This window comes from Pteronotus mesoamericanus, unplaced genomic scaffold, assembly GCF_021234165.1.
Source record: "Pteronotus mesoamericanus isolate MK-2021 breed Mesoamerican mustached bat unplaced genomic scaffold, CSHL_Meso_final scaffold_705, whole genome shotgun sequence".
In the NCBI taxonomy this organism is placed as follows: Eukaryota; Metazoa; Chordata; class Mammalia; order Chiroptera; family Mormoopidae; genus Pteronotus; species Pteronotus mesoamericanus.
Window position 1 is genome coordinate 13,741,210 of NW_026555326.1, and position 6,257 is coordinate 13,747,466.

Genomic DNA, 6,257 nt, shown 5'->3' on the forward strand with positions numbered 1-6,257 from the left:
GGCTCCGTTGAATCTGCGGCTGCCGTGTCTCTCATGCTTACCCTCGTCCTGTGATGACCCAAGCGGGCACAGGTCTGAGTCAGCTGCAGCGACCTTGCCCCATCCCCAGCTGGGCTTGAGTCTTTGACGCTCAGGCCTACCTGGCCCTGTCCTGGTAGGGAGGCAATGAGAGCACAGCCCGCCAAGCCTGGCGAAGAGCATTGCCTGGGAAGTGGCCCGGGACAGGCAGCGGCGAGCTGTCTCCCAGCCTCTGCGGCTGCCCACCCTCCCCCTGCCCTCTGTGCTGCTGCTGTCTGTCTCCTCAGGGATCTGCATAAACTTCTTCCCAGGACCGCCAATCCCTGGCCACCCACCGTATCTCACCTACCCTTGTGCCAGCCACAGTGTAGAACCCAGGTGTCTGGACTCTCAGGCGGAGGTGCCATCCAAGAGAAAGAAGGTGAGTGGGGGTTCCAGGCCCCAAAAGCAGGGGACAGAGGCTCAGCCCGGCTGGGCCAGGAGTGAGACCCTCCAGCCACCCATCGTGCCAAAGCTAACACTGGGAGCTCCGGACAAGGGAAACCAGAATTTCCACCTCTCGAGTTGTGACAGATCCCAGGCTTGGCGGAAGTTGGTAAATTGGGAGGGGAATAAAAGGAGACACACCTCTCCCTTTCCCTCTATTCTTGCCTCTGTCTATCCAGAAAGTTTAAAAGGCCAGAAAGTTTCTAGATCATTTCAGCCACTTTTCTGTCTCTCTATTATGATTATGGCACATCTAGTCTAACCAGGCGGGAGATAGGACGTTGCCTTTCATATTCCTTTTTTCACTTACCCACAAGGTGGGGTTTCTCCACTCCTACCTACAGGGAAGTCCCTGCAGTGGTCTAACCTTCAAACCTCCCACTTCCAGCTGAGCCATAACCTTTTAAACATAAAACAATTGCACTGGGCTCTTATCTATGGCTTCGAAGAGGGTATCTCTCTGGTAGCCTAATCTCCATCACTCCTAGGGCAGCATCAGGCTAGTGGGAGGCCCAGAAAGCTTTCCATCTGAGCTCATACTTCTGAGGCACCCAGCCCCCCCCCATAGTGGCTGCTCACCCCTCCCTGACAGCTCCAGGGGGAACCTCATAATGCAGGGTTAATGAGGCATCTAGCACCAAGGGCTCCATGACCTACAAAGGGGGTAGCTTCCTGCCCACTCAGCCCTAGACAGCTGACTGCTAGTTAAAGAGCACAGCCATCCAAGGCAAATCCGACTCCAATAAATAACCCGCCTCCTTCTTAAGTGCACATTCCACACTGTCAGGAAGTCCTTCCTGTAGTGTAACTTCCATCCCTCTTGCCATAGCACCAGCCTGCATGGTGATGGTACAGCCTGAGCTATTACTTAGAAGAATTCCTTCTCAAAGGTTGTTCAGCCTTCTTTCTTTCTTCTTCCCTCATTTTCCCCGAAGCATGGTCTCAACCAGACCCCTCCTGACCATTTTCTGTCAAGACTTGCCTAAGACTCCCTCAGACTCTCAGGGAACTTGTTGCCAGGTCCTTGGGAGAAGCCATGAACCAAGCCCCCAGAGGAAGTCTTCCTGACTCTCAGGGTCAAGGGAAACTCCCACCCAGACCCCAGCTCAGATCTGGGAACCTGCCCTGACCCTGGGCCTCTCTGCTTGAACAGATTGGCTTATCTGGGTTGTTGGGAGAGGTTCTGCTGCCGGACGGTGAGGTGGGGGAGAAAGTTCCAGCCCTACGCTCCCAGCCCGCCACCGGTCTCTGGCTTCTCTGGAAGTGTTAGGTAACTCCCTGCTCCTAGTTCCCCCTTCTCAGAGACCCAGGAATTCTTCTTCAAGACCCAGGCTTCCTTTTCCCCTGCCCCCCGCCCCCCCCGCCCCCCCCCCCCCCGCCAATAGGAATCATCTGCATTATCAGGCTGTGGCCTACCCAACAATTGCAGCAGATAGGTACCACCGGGACCCCATTTTACAAATGAGAAAGGTGATTCAGGGAGGTTACGCAACTGAAAGCCAAGTTCAAGTCAGATCAGCCTCATTCAAAGCTAATTCCTTAGTGCCCTGACTAGTGCGGCTCAGTGGGTTGAGTTGCCAGTTGGATCCGCGGTCAGGGCACTTGCCTGGGTTGTAGGTCAGGTCCCCAGTTGGGGACATGCAAGAGGCAACTGATCAATATTTCTCTCACACATTGATGTTTCTCTCCCTTTCTTTCTCCCTCCCTTCCCCCTCTCTAAAAATAAATAAATAAATCAAAGCTCTTTAACAACAACAACTAATTCCTTAGCTACACTGTCTCTCCGGAGTCTTACTCTTGCTTTAGTCCAGGAAACTCACTTGGCCTCTTGGATGGAGGAGACAAGTGGGCGGTGGCAGCAAGCTCTAGCTCCTCTGGTCTAAGAAACAGCATCTCTGGGATGATTCCTGACTCAGGAGGGAACAGAAACCTCTGTGAAGAGAGGCCATCGGATGCCACCTCCAGTCTCCGCAGGGCCTGCTGGTCCTACTCCATGAAAGGGCCCGATGGAGAGGCAGAGCTGCCTGCCCCCTCCCACTGCCCCTCTTGCACTAGAGCCCCTGGAGTCAGATTCAAAGTCACAGCGCCACCTCGGCTGCAGCCCTGGCTGAGCCCACCTTCAGGGCTGGCTTCATGAGCACATGACCCCGGAAGTCAGTCCCATAGGGCCCCACGCTCAGAAGGGCTCATGCTTCATCTAATGTTCTACTGCAGCTGTCTTGAAAGTCTTGATCATTTTTGAGCAAGACGCCCCACATTTTCATTTTGCACTGAACCCCACAAATGATGTAGCAGGTCCTGCCTACAGTGTTAGGAAAGCTCTGGGCTGACAGGGTCCCTTGTACCAATGAGGAAACCAAGGCCAGGGAGCAGAAGTGTCTTGGCTGGGTTGGAGTCAGGCAGCGGCTGAGGTGGGGTGGTGGAGGGTAGGGGTCAGATGTTCAGGGACCATGCTGAAGGGGCCCTGTCATTTCAGGCCTTAATGTGGGGGTTCCCCAGCTCCTTTCTCCCAGAGGGTGCCCAGCATGGGGACCCTCATGACAACAATGCTGAGTTCAACCCCATCCCCCTACCCCAGGGTCCAGCTCTTCTACAGACTCCTCCCCTACAGCCCCTGGACCACATCAAACAGGAGCCCCTTCCTGGCGGGGCTTCTGGCTCGGGGAGAGATCCAGATGTGGGGGCGGGGGTGGGAGGGGAGACGGTGATGTCACTCTTCACCCCTAGCCCATGCTCTCCCCAGGGCTCTCTCTCTTCCGCACCCCTGAAGCATGGAAACCTCACTGAAGGAGGGGATCCTGGAGCCAGGAGAGAAACCACCCCGGGCTTCACCCAGCAGGTCCCGTGTCCCCTCGCCCCTCTCTCCTCCAGCCTCGGGCCGCCCCAGAAAAGCACAGTCCTGGAAAACATCGGCTTCCTGGTTCCCTTTCCTTAGCCCCACCTGCCCTGCTCCTCATTGCCCTCCTTTTATAATCACAAGCTAGTCAAAGGAACTTATATTTATTAAGTGCCTACTGTGTGAAAAACACTAGGCTTGTTCCCAAGCCTTGTTCCCAAGCCTCTACACACCCAGGATCCCCCAACCGCTCCCCCTGCCCACTGTCTCCCAGCTCTCTCGCCACCTGCCCAGCCCCATCCCTCCACCCCCTTACCCCAGCACGTCCTCGGTTTCCTCCTCCAGTCTGACTAGCGCTAGAAGGCTGAGCTGAATATCACACACAATGGCCGGACCCCCTCCGCCTGCCCCCTCCTCAGGACACAGCAGCGCCAGACAATGGCCCGCCCTCTCCTTTCAGAACTGCCGGCTCTCTGGCTTCCTTACCTAGAGCTTGGGGATGCTGCCGCGTTTCCCTCCCCCTGGAAAGCCAGGCTCTCAGTCTCCCGGTGCTTAGTCCTGCCACCCCCCCCACCCCCCATCCCCTACCCCATCCCACCTCACTGGTCCTCAGTCACCATGGCGACCGCATCTCTAAGTGGGAGGGACTAGAATCTCCCCATATTCTTCCTCCTCCTACCCATGTCCCCCTGCACCCCACCTTCTGCAGCTTCTGGATCCACATGTGGAGGAGGCAAGGTTCCAGGTGTGGGGGGAGATGGGAGGGGCCCACTAGCCCCTGGGGGTCATTGTTCAGCTCCCTTGCCCGTTGTTAGGCAGACACCACAGCACAGATGTCCCCAAGATGGGTTCAGGGTTAGTTGGGGTCAGCTCTCCTTATGGCCAATGCCTCTGGTCTTCTCTCTTCCTACTGTACACATGCAAGGTGGTCATACCTGGGTGCCAGCCAGCTTGACCCCATACACATTGAGTTTGCCAATGAGGATGCAAATAAACACATAAATATCTACACAAATAAACCAAGAGACAGGGTCTCATCTCAAGAAGCCTAAGAAACCCTCTTCTGTTAATACCATCCTAACTTCTGCGGAAGGGGAACACCTCCAGCTTCCTGGTCAGCATCTTACCGAGAAGATGACTTCTCCAGAAGCCTCTGACTAACCCTCTGAGACCTATAAGGAGGGAGGGGTTTGTGCTGTAAGAAAAGGGATGGAAGGCACACTTCATGAAGGACTTTCCAACGGTCTAGACTAGATAGGGGCAAGCCCAAACAAGCCTGATCCAAGCCCTTTCCCACCGGCCAAGCAGCGACGCAAAAGGGGTCTGGGCGGGAACTCCGGGAGCTGGGCCTTGTGTCCTCTCCCACCCCTGACCCCGAGGAGGCTGAGGCAACCGATCCCTCCTGTCTTCACTGGCCTTCTTCACTGGCAGCAGGAGGAGCTGGAAAAGCCCCGTTCAGGTTGGCCTCTATCAGCTTGTGGGGACTGTGAAAGAGACACGACGGGACTGGGGAGCAAGAGCCCTGGTCCTGGGCAGGACGGCCTCCTACTTGCTGTGTGATCCTGGGCAGGGGACTTGCCCACTCTGACTCACATAGGTAAAATTATGTCTTTGCAGCCTGTCTGGGAGCAGCTTGACTCATTTCCAGATATAACAGTGATTTTTAGGAAGAAGAAAGTGAGTGTTCTGGTTCCAGCCCCAGGCAGAGGGTTTCACAGCCACATTTGGTTCCTTTTTTAGGTCTGGGTTGGGGTGGTGGGGGAGCACTTCTGCCTGGGGCCGGGCACAGAGGACATGGCTTATGCTGAAAGCAGAAGTGGGCCCTCAGCAGAGCTGCTGTCACCTCCCCCCCCACTCCTGGCTCCATCCTTACTGCCCTCAGCGCCTAGGTCTCGGGGACTCAGGGGGTGCCTGCTTCTTCAGGCTCTTCTCCCCCAGCCCTGCGACACATGGTAGGAGGGGAAGAGATCACTTGGAATCAATATGGCAGGGACTAGAGGAAACTGAACTGATGCTGTAATAGGAAGGAAGACTTTACACACAGAGGATGTCATCTCTGGCAGAGTTCAAAAGGGCAACATTTCTGAATAATCCCAGGAAGTAAAGTAAGGGAGCCTACAAGTTTCCCCCGGCCCCACTTCATCCCGGGTTACACGGCTGGGCTTCTGGGAGTCTCTCGTGGCCCTGACGAAGGAGTAGGGACCTAGTCTAGGTGATGGCCATAGCTCTAGTTAGAAACTTGAAGGGGTAAGCTGGACACGCAGGTCCCCTGTGCCCAGCTCTCTAAGGTGGAGAAGGAGAAAAAAGCTTTCTGCGATCTAATCTCCATTTCTCCTGCTGCCTTGCACACAATTCCATTTGCTTTGATTTGCTGTGCCACAGTTTCCCCACCTGAGGGAAGTTGGGCTGTCAGGCTTCTCTGTCTTTTATTGCAGGAAGGACAGGAAGTGGCTGATGGAGTTTAGCAAAGGAGGGTCCTAGGAAAATGAGATGGGGGAGTGGAGGATGAGGGGACCCACTCATCCTGCCCCGCTAGGCTCTGTCCCTCAATATCCTGTTCTTCCCCCAGTCCGAGGCCAGAGGACCACCCAGCCGGGGGCCCCCTACATTATCCACTGAAGTTGGCACACAAGACACTAGGAAACTGGCATTCCATGCCCCCCCATCCCAACCCAGGGACCACGGTCCCCCTTCCCCACCAATTTCAAGCCTTACCCCCAGCCCAGAAGTGGAGACCCTAACCCAGGCGTCCAAGACTTCCAGCAGAATCTGCACCAGGCAGCGGGAGGAGCAGAAGCAGGCATGGCAGGGTGAGCAGTGGGGGCTCTGCCAGCCCCCTCCAGTGCCCCAGTTCCCAGGCAGCTCTTAAAGGGACCAAATAAATTAGTTAAAGGGAGCTTAAGGGGGTGGGTGCAGA